Source organism: Pistacia vera, unplaced genomic scaffold (genome assembly GCF_008641045.1).
Source record: "Pistacia vera cultivar Batoury unplaced genomic scaffold, PisVer_v2 Contig425, whole genome shotgun sequence".
Classification (NCBI taxonomy): domain Eukaryota; kingdom Viridiplantae; phylum Streptophyta; class Magnoliopsida; order Sapindales; family Anacardiaceae; genus Pistacia; species Pistacia vera.
Window position 1 is genome coordinate 268,707 of NW_022196252.1, and position 18,614 is coordinate 287,320.

Consider the following 18,614-nt stretch of genomic DNA (forward strand, 5'->3'; position numbering starts at 1 on the left):
TTTTTAAAGACAAAAAATAATATATTAATGATACGGTTCTTATGCCATTATTTCGATGTTCCTACCCCCATCAGACCCTTTAATTTCTTGTTTTATTTACTTTCAATCCATTGTCCATCACTTTTTTATCCGCTCTCCTTTTTTTTTTTTTTTCTTTTTTTTTTTTTTCTGGCTTTTCAAAAAGCTTAGAATTTAAATAAAAGAGATGAAAACATTATTTTAGATAGGATTTTGAGAATAATATTGGGTAGTTGAATAAGGGAGTATTACAAGGTAAAATTTATAAATTTATAAAAAAAATCCCTAGGTTTGCTAATTTAATTAAACACTCCAACATGTAAAATGACAAAAACACCCCCACCACCTACAGTGCCAGATTCTAGTCACCATAGCCGAAATCTAGCCAGAAATTGCATTACGACATAGACCGGTAGGATCTGTGTCGTAACGTGTCGATATAGCATTTTTCAGGTCAGATCTACGATCAGATGTGGCTGTCGACGGCCAAAAAAAGTCAAAGATATGATCGTCTTTTTCGGTCGACAATGGCCAGATCGGTGAACTACCGGCAAGTTCTGGTCGTGGTGTAGGCCATTGTACAGATTCTTGCTACCATCGATGGTGGTTACCAGAATCTAACAAATATGGGTTGATGGGGGTGTTTTGGTTAATTTTTAAACTTTTTTCTAGGGATATTTAAAAAATTAGTAAACTTGAGGGGTCTAAAAATAATTAAAAAATATAATAATATTTCTAAAATAATGTGCCAAATAATATTTGAAAAATAGGATTAAAAATATGAATAGAAATAATAAGCCAAACGCACCAATTGTTTTCAAAACTCATTAACTCTACGTTTCATTAACTAATACATTAAGTATTTTCTTCGATTTAATTATTTTCAAAAAGGCCTCCAGTTAGATTGCAAAATGACATTTTTACCCTTGCAAAGTTAATTAAGTAATTAACATAACATTATGTGATGGAAATAAATTAAGATTTCGTATTTCATTGTTTAGTCATCTTCCAAGAAAGGAGGGCAATTTCCTTTTATCCTAACTTTTTCAAATCAGCATGTGATGTTGAAAGCCTTGAAGCCATTTTACTGAACAATCTTATTGTTGTTAAACAATCCAAAGAAAATAATAAAAAGAGGAGGCTAGGGTTTCATTGATATTGCACAATTCAATTGAATACAAAAAGTATGATTTAACCTAAATACAAAGATATATATATATAGGCTAAACAAAGGAAATAATGAAAAGACAAATCTACCCTTAATAAACAATAAAACAAAATAACCCATATTTCTTAACAATTGTTAATATATATATTGCCACCTTTTATTATTTTATTTTTCTCTTTTTAGCAAATAATAATTCTGACCACCTAAGGCTTCTCACATGCCTTCTGTTCACAGTCAACAACCAAATCAAATAGTAATTATATCTTAAACTAGACACTACAAAATCAATGTAAAATCTGAACAGCCAGATTCTAATATAAGTTTATAGACAGATTTTGAGGATCTATACAACACAGCTAATTCACACATTAACCTAATTCTTTTTATTTCCTTTCCTCCTTTACTCCTATAGGAAGATAAAATCTTCTTGCTGTAAAATGACTTCAATCCCATCTCGTTGCAAATGTAATAAACTATGGCATCCAGAACCGATGGATGTTCACGGTCTTCAAAAATGTTTATCCAGCCTCAATGTCTCAAAAAATAAATGTGTAATCCAAAAGAACAAACGCTAATTATAGCTTTAGATCAATCAACTGAATTGCCAGACTCAAGCTTTACAAGCTTTGAGTGGGATTCCTTCATCCAGTCAAGGCAGTCCTCCGCAGTCCCAGAGGGATGGGCAAGCTGCCATGCAAGCAGTTTTTGTTGCTGCAAAGTAAAGAATTAATTACCCACTTCCTAACAAGTGGCCCTCCAGATTTAAGCTGCAAAACACTCATAATCTCCTTCCCATTAACCAAAGGTTTCACGTCCCACACTTTCTCAAGACCTGCATTTTGACATAATTTGAACATCAGACAAGACATTTTAAAATTTTGTTTCATGTACAATATCAAGCATCGTGCTTGTTTGCTAGAATTAATCACCAAGTTGTACTCACAAACTGATGAAACTTTGTTTCATATCTTGCAAAAGAAGGGCCATCCATTGATTTCAATCTTCTAATGGATATTTTCATATTCAGTTTAATCGTATTCTAAAACCAATTTAAAACATTTTTTTATTTTATATTAAGCTATCATAGCAACTATCTAAATGGCTAGCTGGCTACTCACACAATGGCCATGCTTAAGCATCAATGAATTGTATTTCCTAAACTTTTGGGTTACAAGTATAAAATAAAGAATATGTATTTAGTAATCCATATTCTGGAGGGTCAAACAAGTACTACCAAGTATGAATTAACAGCGAACCGTAAGGACTATAGAAAGGAGCCTTGGCCATACCTAGTTTAGTAATTGCATTCTCTACTGCCTCAAATAAATCTCGTCTTTTGTCCAGTTGAAAGTGCTTGTTTAGAATATCATCAGTATGGTAAACATCACTGGGATATAACAAGATAGACATCAACAAGGCAACTCGCCAAAAATCTTTGATTTCTCTAAGAAGAAATCCTGCATAAATAAGAAATAAGAAGTCAGCTACAAGGAATCTGTGTAACTCAAGGTATACCATCCCAGACAATGTGCTTCTAACAACAGAAATACAATAATTATGCAAATATCACCTCAAGAGATCCTGTAGAGGAAAATAATGTTTTGTTTTTGCTATCATAAAAACCTAGTCCACTTCTGTCATTCTGCTTCCTCATTAATACACACCTTTTACTTTCTATCAGAAATATATAAATAGTAAAATGAGGAATTCATCAAGGCAACTATTATGATTATATATGCCTCTATAATCTTATTACTTCATTGGAAGGGAAATCTTAAAAAAATAACTCGTGACTAATATAATTGATCAAAATGTCAACTTCAGGACATGTTTGAAAGTACTTCCATGTCAGCTATTCAATGTTTTACTAGTGAAACTTTGCAATCTCCATGAAAGGTCAAGATCATGGTATAATTATTCTTTCTTCATTGGTCAAATGAAAGTCAGGTTTATGCACACCTTTAAGGAGGAAAATCCTTGTGGATAATTTTTAGTTGATCTAGGTCTTTCATTGGTGGGGTCTTCCCCCCATGGAAATTGTTTCTATATCATGCAAGATTTTTGGGGTTTCCCGGATGTAGAATTACTAAAATTTTTGCATCACAGGCATCTTTATAATTCTCCCTTTACACTTTTAAATAGGCTTCTTCTGATAGTTTAGGCTTATTACTACCCTACCCCTTTCTAGGCGTTATTTTTCTTGCTTAATAAATTTCGTGGACCATCGAGGTCCACCAAAAGAAAAACTTCACGACATATTAGTAAAAAGTAAGAACCAAGGACAAATGATTTCAGAAATTTAAGCAGAATTGCAGACCGCTGTCCTAATTGTTACAGACAACTAAAAGCAAGACCTTGTCAAAATCACCAACATCAGCAACTTCATACCTGTCAAAACTCGTAGTTTCAAAGGAACAGAGTCATCAACCAATTCTCTAACCCAATCAACTTCAAAAAGTTTGACGTCCTCACTGGATACAAGATATGGAATCAAGGATAAGAATTTCTCCAATGACTTGTGAATGTTTATTACCTAGAAAGAAAAGAAAAACCTAATTTATAATACAGCTAGAGATTCATTAAGTCCTGATACAGGTTAACAAAGTACTCTTTATGACAAAAATGCAAAGTTAAGAAATAAGAAGTAAGCATATTTAGGCATACTGTTTCAGCATCACTGGCTTTTCGCTTGAGAGACTCCCTGAAAATGTAGTTGACAATAGGTATCTGCATGAGGGACAGAGGTTTAGCCTTTAAGCAGCAGATAGATGAGACTTTGAGAATTCATGCTTAGATATAAAAGCACAGATATCAGTATTCTTTTAAGCAGCAGATAAAAGAGATTTTGTGAATTCATGCTGAGATAGAAAAGCATAGATATCAATATTAAAACTTTATGCCCACCATTCATTACATGAACCCTGATCTCCTCTCTTATTTACTCTAGTGGTAGACATTTTAGTTAAGTCAGCCCAAGCCAGAGCTTATTCAAGGCATTCAAGATTCGTCTTTGTTTTCTATTCATATTAACTGGAAGAAAGTCTTGGCCTCTTGGGCTGATGTCGCAAGAGTTGCCAGAAGTAAATAAATACCTCAATTTTTTGTTCATACTGCATAATAAATTGTAAACTGATTTTTTTTTTTTTTTTTTTTTTTCCTTTTGGGAAACTTTGCATTTAGCTTTTTGTCCCCCTCTAAGAGAAGTCTCTTGTTAATATATATAGCACCTGGTTTCTCTAATATTAATACAATTTTTCAGTTTAAACAAAAAAGAAAAAAGGTTCCCAATAGAACTGGATGCTAGCAAGAGAAGACATCACCTTATGAATTCCAGCATCAATACGAACTTAGGACAACTAAAAAGTAAGGTAACACCCAATAAATAAAGTTCTAATCTCTTGCATAAAATCTTCTATATATTACCTTATATCAAATGTTGATCTTACACTTCTATTGGAAAGGCTCACCGAAGTTTAGTCAAAGGGACTCTATAATTCCAGATATTCACTTTAGCCAGAGCTTATTAAGAAAAAAAAATAGAGGAATTAAATCCACAAAGTCCAAAACTCATGATAAATTCCAAAAAAATTTGAACCCTAGGGACAGTTGCTGCAGTGAAAAAACAATAAGTGGCCAGTTTACGGATATAAAATATTCATGAACATCAAAATAATTCCAGCTACATACACAAATAAAATGTATAAGCCCAATGTAAAAATTGTCAAACCACACCAAATATAACATGGAAGTATATAAATGAAAATCAATGCTACAACACAAGAAAACAAACACACCTTTTTTGGTTTGTTATCCTTATACGTGATCTCTTTGAATGGGATAAATAGAGCAGCAAACAGGGGAAGCCTTCTTTGCTTATCCTACATTCACATATGACAAGAATATGTAAATTCAAAGCCTAATACAATAAAAAATAAAAATAAAAATAATATACAAAAGATTAGAAAAAAAGAATAAAATTAAACAAAAATGAACTGAGACCATGATCAGCACTAGTTGCCACCAAAATGGAATAAAAATATAAAAGGGAAAATAGCACTGACACTGAAGTTTGAACACCCCATTAATTGAGTAAGGTTCCAAGCAGCATCCAAGTAAGCAATGCAAAGCCTATATCAGCAAACAAAAGATTATAAGTGTGATACAGACCCATCTAGTTAATAGCTAATCTACATATGCTATAAAATTCTCATGGCCAAATAACACTGATACGTAGAAGGATACTATCTAAGCAAAGGCAAGTAAGAAAAAAAGTTAGATGCAAAATTATAAAGAACTTAAAAAAATGATTAAAAGAAAGATATCAGTAAAATCTAGTGGGTTTTCCCATCAGATAATATTATCAATGTTTTGAATTCTTGTACCTAACATGCCACAGAAATAGAAAACAAATTGTCAATATAATAGTTAAAGAGATCAATAGAAGCAATATCCTTAAGACACCAGTACTAATAACTTGGAATCCTGTACTTTTGTTTCTAATGCAACATATTCTCAAGATCCCGCTTCAACAAAATAAAAACCAAGTACAAGGTGATTTAGGACAACAAAGGACAAAAGGAAAGATAAAGGTAAGCGATCGAGAGAGAGAGAGAGAGAGATAGGAGAAATGTGATTTAGGACAACAAAGGACAAAAGGAAAGATAAAGGTAAGCGATCGAGAGAGAGAGAGGAGAAATTAGATAAAATAGTAGAAGAGACAAAAATAAGAGAGAAACAGATTGCAAAGAATTAAGGAGAAGACAAGAGCAAAATCGAAAATCTAAATATCAAAAGATAAGGGCTCTTGGCACCACATACACGGGAAACAATTTTAAACCTAGCAAACAACATATAACTTCAATGAAAAAGATTAAAAGATTTAAGAAGAAAGTCAATATAATGTCTAATTGACTGCCATTGTCACAGTACACCACATTATTTGAAAATTACAAACTCTGATCTGGTCTTCAGTTTTTTCAGTTTGATCTCAACCTCAATTTGAAAAATTTATGTCCCAGTGAATTCACAATTCAAAAAAGATTTCCAAAGACAGATCTTTTGATATGTGATAATTTTGAACAATTCATACCTATCACATCCGTCTGATACTGCAGGCTCAGATTTAGGAGGAAGATTAACGACAATCCAAAAAAGTGTCAAATCACAAATGTAGGTCATTGCTTTAACTGGTTGATTGCCAGAGACCATGAGATCAATCTGCACAAACAATTAGCAACAAACAAAAAATGAATAATAATTTCACAATACATATTGTAACCAATTAAATTTCCTCATAATCTACATGAACTTCTGTTCCCAGAAATCAAATTATATTCCTAAAAACTACCATCTGAAAATTGACAACGAACATACTTCAGTTTCAATGCGCTCTTTGCTAATTTTGGCTGCAAAAGCAGCTTTCACCTCATCATAGGCAGCAGCTTTTTGTAGTTCTTCATATCGTAGGAATCCAAAACTTGCACCTAATATGAAAACATACAAGTAAAGATGGTGTGAGAAGCAAGTTTGAGTACAAAAACAAGTAATCAAGCAGGAAAATGGCGAAATCATTCAGCCAAATTTAATCATAAGGTGTACCAAGAACCTTGTGCGGTATAACAAGATTGGCAATGAAATGCTAAGGTTAAATTATGATAGGAATTCACTCAGTGTTCACTATATGCAACAGTATCGCCTTGCCTCCACAGCATTGGCCATCAGAACAGCAATAACCAAAACAAGAACTTGATATTTAATATCAAGGCTAATAAAATTTTGTCATTCAGGTGACTGATGCCAAATCACAGTCTTGGTAGAAACAACTACTAAATCACAGTAATGGCTTCCTTAAGATCCAACACCAGTTCTCAACATTTAAATAACAAATAGTGCAATCTGAGCTTAGTGCAACCAGATATTTGAATGAAATCTTGCAGTATGTAACAATTTTTTTTGTTACTTCTTGATGTGCATATCTGTGTGTGTGCCTATATAAGCACCAAGTGATCTAGTTAAAAGATGAAGTGGAAGGAAAAAAAGGCCAATGGTAAATGCTGTGTTAGACATAAGGGCATATAACTAAAATTTATCAGGAAAAATTAAGTACCAAAACGAAACTCAAAGGTGATCATCCAAAAATGTAGCTTTTGGAAGCAATGGAATCACAATTTTTCCAAATTTTAGTTCTTCAATTCCAAAAAAAATTTATAGGAAAGGCAAAATAATAATAATGAGAAGTTTAACATTGTGGACAAATAGTTCTTGAAAAGATAAAATCAAATAAAAGTACATATCAACCTCTTCCAGTAAAATCTTCAACAGAGCTTGTGTTGATATTGTAGAACAAGTTGCCAAAGGAAAAGTAAACCCCATTATTACAATAATATAGAATTACCTTTAAAGTATATATAAAGAGAAGTCCAAGGAAGCTGTATACAACCAAAGGAATGATTTACAACAGACAAATTCTAAGCATTTAATGAGTTCTACCAAGTAAAGCAAAATATTAACAAGATATGAATTATTTCAAGTGACGATCACTTTTAAAAACCAATATAGACGTTATGCTTTTAATTTCCAGTATAGAGATGATACCTATTAATGGTCAGATCCCTTCAATAAGCATCTTCTTCTGCTGTGCCAATTTTCTGCAGTGAGGCATGAGTAAACTTGGTAATTTCATCATCAAAGATCAGACATCATTTTTTCATCCTTACCAAATATAATTGGATATGCAAAATGTTATAGGGATTGCAAATGCATAATTGTGAAAATAATATCCTTTAAAAGTTCATTGACGACATTGGAACATCCACAGAATAATGAAGCTTGAAAGACCTTTGAAAAAATAAAAAGAAACCGTAAATATAAAAATGATGTAAACTAATTTACAAATTACCAAATCCTTGTCTATGCCTTATAAAAGCATTCCAAAATGAGAAAGGAGAAATGATATCAGTATGGTATTATAAAAAGTTTAAGAGAATATAATAAAGCAAAAAGCTTCTAAGCACTGAATGGATATATTTAGGCAAAAAAGTGAACACAAATGAGTAATAAAGTCACAGAAGTTGAAAATGTGATTAACAGTTTACCATCGTAGGAATGCAGCTATTCTCACTGTAGTCTTCACATCTTAAGTTTACAAAATCAATCCATAAATTAAAAAGCTACATCCTTGCCGTCTCTAAGTGTTTGGACTGATCTGGATTACTGAAAAATTTAAATTAAACTGTAAATTGCCCAGAAGTAACAAAGTAGCACACAAGATTCAAAAGTTTATCATCCACAAGTCCATGGTTAAAATCATTACCTGAAAAATTGTATCCAACAAACATATTCAATGATATGAACATGGATATGCATATGCAAAAAAAAAAAAAAATTACTCAGACTGGAATAAGGATATTTTTAAATGACAAAAAGGGAAGGGAAAGCCCTCACTGATAATTATATGTCAAGCAAAGGACAAAAACATACCACAGTAATCCGAAAAAGATGAAAAATAACTAATATTCAACTGACAACAAAAAGCAAATTAGGCCAACGAGAACATAAACTTTATATGCCAAAAATTCTTAAAAATACTATATTAACAAGAGGTTTATAGTGATGCGTTATCAATGTCTCACAACAAAACTCCAGAATTTAAACAAACAATAAAACTATCCATATGTTTGTATGCATCTCATCAAAATTTAAAAACTGTTTGTTTGTAAATTCTCAAGAAAATTTTCAGTTTCCATTATACTTTTTCATTCAACATTAATCCACTTATTTTGAGTTGGAATTAAGAAACCATACAGAGTAAAAATCTAACTCTTAAAAAATTAACAGAACTGAACTAAGAGATTACTCAATAAGATATATCATACATTACGTCAATTCTTAGCACAAATGAAAGAAAATGCACAAATGGTGTACCTTGGAATAACCCCTAAGCCTGAAGGCGGCTTTTCACCCGTGGATGCTACATACTCAGCCACCTTATTCGCAAATTCACTTCCCAACATGTTGTCAAGCGCAATATCAATGTCATAACACTCTTTCCCCAGAAGCTGTAAAGGACAACAAATTAAAGCTACTAAATTTAAATGTAATTTCAATAGAAAGCAAACCTACCTTAACTCCAGTAAAATCGGAAAGTAACACTTAAGTCCTTATAATTTACCCTTATGGCCTTACCCTCAGCCGACCTAACCCGCCCACCTAGTGTCCCTTTCACTAACCCAGAAAACATCACCAGAAACAAGAACCTGAATTTTCGGAAAGTCAGAAAGTACCAAAAAAAAAACAGTTTAATTCTATGGTAGCATTGGTAGGAGGCGCCTGTGGGGTGATGATGGGGATGGAGCATTGGAGTGTTTGCGTTTTATTTTATTTTTATTTCATATTTATGTTTATATTTATTATTACTATTATTTAAAATATGAATAAGTACCGAAATACCTTTACCCGTTCATATTAATATAACTGCTGTTAACTGACAAGGAACAAAACTATATTGCATTAAATACCAAACACAATATTGCATTAAATAATATATCAATTTTAAAATAATATAGTATATACTACATAAAATAATGTTTACTAGAACTATGATATTAGTTAATACAATGTTACTTGGCAATAATTTTAAGTAAATAAACATTGTAAATTAATTTAATATTTATCAATTTAAATATATAGGTGCCAGTCATACTATGGTTAATGTCGGTTAATGGTGTTGACTACCGTTGATGGTCATTGACCATCATTGGATTGGTGTTGACCACTGTTGGAAAAGCGTTAACCGGTGTTTGATCATCATTTTGACTTTTATTGACCGGCATTGACCATTAAAAATATGTTTATCTTTCGATTTTTTTTAATTTATTAGTTAAATAATAATTGTAAAATATATTAATTTTTAATAAATAAATTTTTGTTAGAGAACAAAAATAATATTATGTAATGTAATTCATATATCAAATATAGCATGGTATAAAATTAATACAATACAATGTTCTATCAAATATCATATAACATTTACTCATTTAGTATAAGATTATATAAGGCAATACTATGCTATGCAATTTGCTTAATATTATGTTATGTCACGTATCAAACATGCTCATATATTACTCTTTACATGCTCATATATTATTCCTTATTGCATTGGAGAATGAGAATCTTTGATTTAGTAAAATTGAAGGGCAAATCATAGGGTTAATTTGGTAAATCTCCATATTTATCAGGAGTTTCAAAGAACCCAATAGTACTAAAAATATACTTAAAAAAAAAATAAAAATAAAAAGATATTGAAAATATGAGTTTAGCCTCCATTATGTTAAAATCCTTAATAATGTTTTGTTTAAATAGAACATGACAATTTAACCCATCTAATCCTAAAACAGCCTCTCCTCTTTACCTGTCTAATTCTTATATTTAACAAATTCACCATTTCTCCAACAATCCAAGAACTAGCATCCTTGAAGTCGAAAAACAACCTCACGACACCAACAGAGAGATATGAGGCTAGATCAGGCCTCGTTGCCTATCGATAAAGTGGCACAAGGTCATATCATGCCTCATTGCCACCAAAAAAGTGGTGCAAGGCTAGATCAAGCCTTGCCCACTTCACTACTGGCTTAGGAGGCAAGATCAACCCTCTCATGCCTTACCAGTAGAATGAGATGCCACATCTAACCTCATGTCGCACCATTGGCGACTTGCAAAGCTATATCAACCTCGCATCACCAATGGCTTGCAAGGCCTGATCAAGCCTCACATCTCTTTGGCGACAACTGGCAAGGCTAGATCTAGCCTAACACACTAGTAACACTTGCTAAGTAGTGGTGTAGGGGGAAAAAAAAGAAGAATAAAAAGGATAAAATTGAAGAAAAACAAATAAGTGTTTCTTAGGAAATGAAAAGTCTAAAATGCCCAAAAGTTGATGTTAGATTTCTAGGGTTTACTTTATCCATTATCTAAGCAGCAAATCGTTTATCAACTCAGCAATAAGAGATTAAACAAATGAAGATAAGGAATCAATCAAGCATAACCAAGACACAAAAATTATAGTGGTTCGGCTTTACAGCCTACATCCACTCTCCAAGGCTCACAATAGGGCATTCCATTATCAATCAACACAGTACAGAGTAAAGATCAGATCAGAACATAAAAGATTATAATAAGGGAAGAACACACCCAAATGCGAAAACCCTAGGTTTTCTTCAATCTGAAATCTGCTTCTTCCTTCAGCATCAGCATGTGTTAAATACACATGCTCCCTTCCTAGATTGTCATCCACCAGCCAACGTGGCGACCAATTTGCCTGAACCAATTTGCTACTCGACCACCTTTAATTTGCTAGAGCCCCCTGAGGCATGGTTGTTTTCTTCTTTCCCGAGCCATCATGCTACTCGGATGCTTTATATTTCTTTGAGCTCCCAGTCAACTTGGGCATTTTCTTCACTGGCCCCTTTTGGGGCTCGGGAACGTTCTTCCCATCAACAACGTTAAAGGCAGTTGCAGGCCTCTTCGCGCTTGGGCCTTCCCCAAGCTCGCCACCGGCACGTTTCATGCCAGCAATATCCACAAGTATCTTCGTCATCGAAGTAGTCGATGCCTTCATGGTAGCCACCGGGGCCACCATTTTCTTTTTGAGGCCCTTGGCTTTCTCAGCCCACATCTCTGGGGGAAAAGAAACAAATGAACAAGCAACCTATTTGTGTGGGAAAGTAAACACGAGCAAGAGACAACTTAAACATTTCTCCAAAATTGTAAGGAATCTGGCTCGATCCCGAAAAAAGCTGTAGGCTAGCTTTCAAGTGAGGAAGCTTGAGAAGCTCGTTGACGTTACGCTGATCACCAGGAAGGTCGCTAAAACTCTGCAGCCTTTGCAAGCTCGCAGTTGAAAGATAGTTTTGCTCGACATTAACTGCAGAACAAAACAACTTAGTTAGCTCGGATACAATGCTCAAAAGCAACCCTTGTGCACACGAGGAATCAATGTCTTACTCGCGTCCGAAGCGAAAACGCCAGTCTCCCAAGTTTCGTAGAATAAAAGCTGAGAATCCTTGTGCGAGACCTTCTTCAGAACGTTGACTAGCTCGTTGAAACATACATTTCTCGCCTCGGAAAGGTAGTACGTCTGGTCTTGCCTTTTCTTGAGCCTATACAGATGGACAAGCTGTTCAACAGATGGCTTGCCCAACTCTACGATCATGTGCGCGATGTACAGACCGATGAGAATGACAAATGAATTTGTGGATAGTTGGAGAGGAACGATATCGAACCGCTTTAGCACATTATTAATAAAACGATGAGGAGGAGTGGATACTTCGGACCTCAGGAGGGTTTCAGAGATCGCCACCCATTCGGGCAAGGGGTTATTTCAAGAATATTCCCTCAGAACCATCAAGTTAAGTTGTGGCGCATAGACCGTTCTTATGCGTTCGAGATCCCCGACGGTAATCGAGGATTGTGGTTCTTTGCGCAGCCTCTGGGTTGGGGACGGTTGGGAGTAAGCCAGCTGAATCTAAGCACGGTCGGACAAGCCCGCAGCGTCGGAGTTCGAACTTCGTGCGACGAATTCTTCAAAAATCTCAGGTGTCGCATCCCCAAGAACTGTCAAGCTCACAGGCAAGTCAAACATACGATTTATGGTATGACTGTTGGCAGAAGACATGGCTATAACTCAATTCTGGGTACCCAAAAAAGAAGCGAACAAGTGTCAGAGCTCAAGCAACTCGACGATCATGCCACACTCACTTCCAGTTCGGGCACCCACGATAGCTCGCACAATATGGCGAACGTATACAACCTACCCAAGATACCGATAGCCACCGCGTTAAACCCCTGTAAAACTCAAGACCACCGGAGATGCACACAAAAACCCTACTAAAACCCTAAAACATACAATATAGCCATTACAGTAGCCACCCTTTGATGCAAAAGTAAGGAAATTGGAAAGAGAAGAGAAAAGAACCTTACCGGAATAAGAAGTGCAGAAAAATCATCGGAAATAGTGCTATGATAATGATAAAACAGCAATGAAATGCACAAGAATGTCAGAGAACTTTCATGGACTGAATGAGGATTCTGACGACTTCGCCAGCATCGAAGACGAATGTGCGGGTTTTAATCGCAGCCGTCGAGTTGCAATGAATCTCGACCCTTCATTCGTCAAGCAATCTCAGCCTTTAGATATGGCCACGTCTCGACCATCCGCTGGGGGCAACAAACCATCAAACTATTACACTAATAACTGTCATCGCATGTCGCCTCGGCCTCGCGTGTGGACAACTATAGTCCCTTACGCGTGACGAAACATTAATGACAAAGGCTACATTTAATGTGACACGACCACACAAAAATTACATGTTTGCCCTAGCTTTTTATATTCTGAGTTTTGTCAGGCATTGTAGGAAATAAAGACCAAGTGTGGAGTACGTTGGCCAGATATAAGGTTGACCCCTAAAGCTCGATCGAACCTGCACCTAAAGGCCTACTGATAAGATCGAGCTTGACATCAAATCAAGCAATAGTCTTCGAAGCTCGAAATAAGCATCGAACATTAGGGGGCAAATGTTGTGTGTGATTTTTCTGCCAAGCTCGGGTTATCGTGAGGATATAGCTCGACCCAAAACTAGCTAGGCAACGATGTTTGATTGACACAACATAAGCTCGGCAAGTGGTAGCTCGACCCAATAGAAGCTAGTTGTGCATAATCCAAGCAATCATTCAATCAATTCTCGGATTGTCTCAAATCCTAGATATTGTGGAAAAGATTAGATCAACAACAATCTCTACGCAATCCCAGCACCCAATCGCGAGAATATCGGAATTACATTTCAGATCAGTTGTAATCTCATTGTTTTCGCTCTTTCTTTCCTACAAGTATATAAACCCTCTCAATTTATGAAAAAGGGGATTACAAAATTTTGATAGAATTTACATTGTAAGCTCTCACCGCAATTACAAAACAATGGACATAGGCTTCCGAGTTTACCTTGTCGAACCACTTCAAAAACTCTCTTTGCCTTTTACTTTATTACATCTTTATACTTTCATCGCTAATTATCTTTAATTACGCCCACATCAGTTTCGATCCCAGCTAGGTCGATTAGATCTCGCTGGTTGATGCAGATTTCTGTATCAACAAGTTTCAACCAATTTTAGAGGATTCGAACAGAAAATTGGTTGGAAGTTGAAGACGAGTTTTGGCCAAAACCCAAATGTCGGTTGGATTTAGCCAATCTACGTTTTGATACTAAGGTGTCCAAATATGGTCGAAACCATGCCATTTGGTCGATTTAGCAATTTGGACAAAACCTGTCTTGGTCAAATCTAGGAATTTGGCTAAAAATTGACTTTATCTTCTCTAACAAAACCCACGTTTTTTGGTCAAATCCAACCAAAACCCTTTGATTCAGCCAAAAAATGTAGATTTAAGTCGCCATACACCAATTATCCGACCATTTTCATACCCTTCTCAACAACTAAATTACACCTCAACATATCTCCCATTCTTCACCCTAAAATTCCACCAAAAACCCTAAACCAAAAACTAGTATTTCCACTCAAATTCTACTTGATTTTGGCACAAATAAGAGGTCGGTATCGGTTTAGGGTTGAAAGTTTGAATTTGGCAATGGAGGGAGAGGTAGGTTAGGATTGAAGAAGATGAGTGAATAGTGTAAGTTATATTTATATATGGGGCAACTTTATTCGAAAATATTGTGTGAATTAGGATTATGCTCTTTCTTGGGACACTTTGCGAAAGTGCTACTTCTCAATTCAAGGCTCTAAATAGTGTCATTTAATATAATTGCTCAATTAATAAACATCACCTAAGTTAATTTTGATCAAATGAGGGCATATATAATCTCTTTTTGAAGTCATTTTGTTGATAATGTATTAAATAAAAACAATATAGATTGCTCATGAATAGCTAAAATATTCTATTATAATTTGTTTGCATTTGATAATTTATTTGTTTAGTTCATCTTCCATGAAAGAAAGCAATTTCCCTTTCATCTTTTAACAATTAATAATCCATATAATAGGAGAACCTAACCCCATCAATTTTTCTTTTTATTTTTTAACTATTGATTAGTTTACAAATAGATTCTTCTTCTAGAGTAGTAGGGTGTGTTCGATAGACTATTCTTATCATATCTTACTCAAAATACATATTTGTTTTAATATTCTAAAAATTCAATCATGTTCTATTCAATATTCTCAAAAAAATTATTTTTTACTCCCTAGGTTTGTTAATTTAACTAATACCCCCAACAATAAAAATTTATAAATTGACAAAAATACCCCTATCCACCCACATATTCACAGTAGCCGATCACCACCATCAGAAAATGATTGAAATATGTCAGAATGGCGCACGATCGGCTAGATGTGACGGTCGTGCGTTGATTTGACATTTTCTGACCAAATCTACGACTAAATCTTCGTCCATATCTGGTCGTCAATGATAATCATATCTTAACTAAAATAAAATATAATTATATTTTTTATTTTAAAATAATATTGGTTATAAATTTTACTATCTTTATAGTTATACTAAAAATTGAAGAAACAAAAACCGAAAAGAATACTATAATAGATAAAAGGTATTGTAGTTTTGGTATGGTAGAGTAATATATTTCACTAGGGCTTATCAATTGTTTTAGTGTATTTGTTACTTTTTAAAATACTTGGGTGTGTTTACCCAAACCTGGAGGAGGGAAATGTTATATACCTACATAATTTATAATTTACTGGTAAGTGGCGTTGGGCTCTAGACGCATTTGAGATGATGTATAATTTAGTGATAAGTGGCGTTGGGCTCGAGGCACATTTGAGAACTATGAGTACGTTTCTTCAGGGGCCCTGCATCAATGCATCTTTAACATCTTATTTGTTTAAATAAATACTGTACACAGTAAAATAATGGGAGATTTTTTTAACAATAAAGTTAGGGACGTCGAAAAACTTGTATCGAAATTGTGTAACGACCTACGTGTAATACATTTATGATTTTTTAAATAATTTTTTTTCTAGTGAACGACCGTCCATCAAATTTGGACGATCGTTCACTCACATGAACGTCCGTCCATATTATATGGACGGAGATCCATATACCAAGGACGGACGTCCCCATTTAAAGGACGTTCGTCTATAAGTAAAATAGAATAATTTTTTTTTATAAAAATTAAGGACGGCCGTTCATCCGTTATGGACGACCGTCCCTTTATTTTGGACAGACGTTCACCCATATGAGACGCCTGTCCTTAACTAAAATATGAAAATAAAAAAAATAAAAAATTTGGGAACGATCGTCCATAAATTTTGGACGGCTGTCCCCTCCGTTTGGACGGACGTCCATTAAGAATGGGACCGTCCCTTATGTTTGGACGGGCGTTCATTCCTGTCCATACTTTAAAAAAAAAAAAAAATTCTACACAGAACCCTTCTTCTTCGTCTTCACTCCCTATCTCCTCTTTCAGTAATAGTTTTCAGGTGCTGTAAGCTTACAAAAGAAAAATAATATGTATAGGAAAAAAAAAAAAAAAAAGGTGTTATGTTTACCTTGAATAAAACTGCTCGATGCTTGCACAATCCCGTAGTTAGACTGCCAATAGGTATCACTATACACTTACGGTATCTTCTCAATCTCCTGCTAACTAATTTCCAGCGCTTGTGGAGATCACCTTGCTCCAACAGGAAAGTTCCTCTAAAAATTAAACAAATTCGATACCCTAAATATCCAACGATAAAAACAAAAGATTCAAACATGAAGCAAATTAAGAAGGATTTCCAAACTTACCCCATGCAGATAGCAACAAGTTGGCCAAGTTTCTCCATCAAGACCAAGGTGTTTTCAGAAGCACAACATAATTCCTAAGCTCTGTCTTCAAGCTCCTTGAGGCGGGGGTCACCATGGCTATCAATAAGAACCACCTCCATGGTGGTTTCAGTATGTTCGATTTCTTTAAGCGACACCAAAGATGGCAGCCGCTTTCCTTCCTCCGAATCATTGCACATCACCCACAGATACGGGTTCATCCCCAAAATGTTGTAAAATCCATCGGATATCTTGTCACTGTATGACAAGCAACCGCTTACCTGAGAAGCAAAATGGTAGTGACTTACTAAGTAAAACTTAGAAAACCACGTTATTTAGTTCATATATACACACACAGAGGAATAGCAGCAATAAAGTATTAATCAAAAACAGGGTTTTTGTCAATAATAAAAAATAGCGCACTTTCAAGAGCCTCAGCTATCACAAAAACTTTCAGGGCTGAGCTATATATAACGCTAAAAATAAATGGTGAGTTCTTTTTTCCTTTTCAGTATCTAAGGTTATTAATATTCTCAGGGCAGGAGAGTATTTATGGTAAAGGGGTACTAATTACCCATATCAGGTTGCTGCCTTAATTTTTTAAGGGATCATCCAATGGTTGATAAGAGATAGCAAAACTCCAGCAAGGTAGCGTAACTTCCAAGAGTAATTTGGTTCCTATGGATGAACTAAAATATTAATGTTAATCTTTACCCAACCCAAGGTTGACCTTCCAAGAGGAGATGCGGAATGAAGACGAAGAAAAAGAGAGGAGATGGGGAAGAAAAAGAGAGGAGACGAGGAATGAAGACGAAGAAGAGTTGTTCTGTGTAGAATTTTTTTTTTTTTTTTAATAGTATGGACGGGCGTCCATCCAAACATAAGGGATGAGCATCCAATATTCCTAATGGACGCCGGTCCAAACGTAAAGGACAGTTGTCCAAAATTTTTGGACGGTCGTCCCTAAAATTTTTATTTTTTTTTTATTTTCATATTTTGGTGAAGGACGGGTGTCCCTTATTTGAGGACGCCCGTCCAAAATGAAGGGACGGTCGTCCATAACGGATGAACGGTAATTGCTAATTTTTATAAAAAAAAATTATTCTATTTTACTTATGGACGGGCGTCCTTTGAATGGGGACGCCCGTCCCTTTTACATGGACGTCCATCCATATAATATGGACGGGCGTCCATGTGAGTGAACGGCCATCCAGATCACTAGAAAAAAATTATAAAAAAACTCAGACGAGCGTTACACGTAGGCCAGTACAGAATTTCGGTTCAATTTTTTCGGTGTCCGTAGTGTTATTGTTTTTTTAAATACCCTTGAGGTTTGTCTATTCATTTTTTTTGTTGGTACTTCTGGGCAAAAATTTTAAAATGTACCCCTAAACTAGGGGTGTTCAAAAGAACTGGTTGAAATTGGAACCAACAGGTACCTAGAACTTGGTTCTGGTTCCTATCCATAACCAACTGTCAACGGGTAGGTTTTGATTTCAAATTTTTGAAACCGTTACTGTGTGATTTCGATTCCTATAGTTAGGAATTAGAATTGAAACCAGGAACCGAGACTAATATAAAATAAAATTAAAGATTATGGGG

At 34.9% G+C, this 18,614-nt stretch overlaps 1 pseudogene; it reads right to left on the minus strand.

Annotated features, from left to right (window-relative positions):
* Positions 1-1,554: 1,554 nt before the first annotated feature.
* On the minus strand, positions 1,555-10,017 carry LOC116143067 (annotated as a pseudogene).
* Between the last annotated feature and the right edge of the window lie 8,597 nt (positions 10,018-18,614).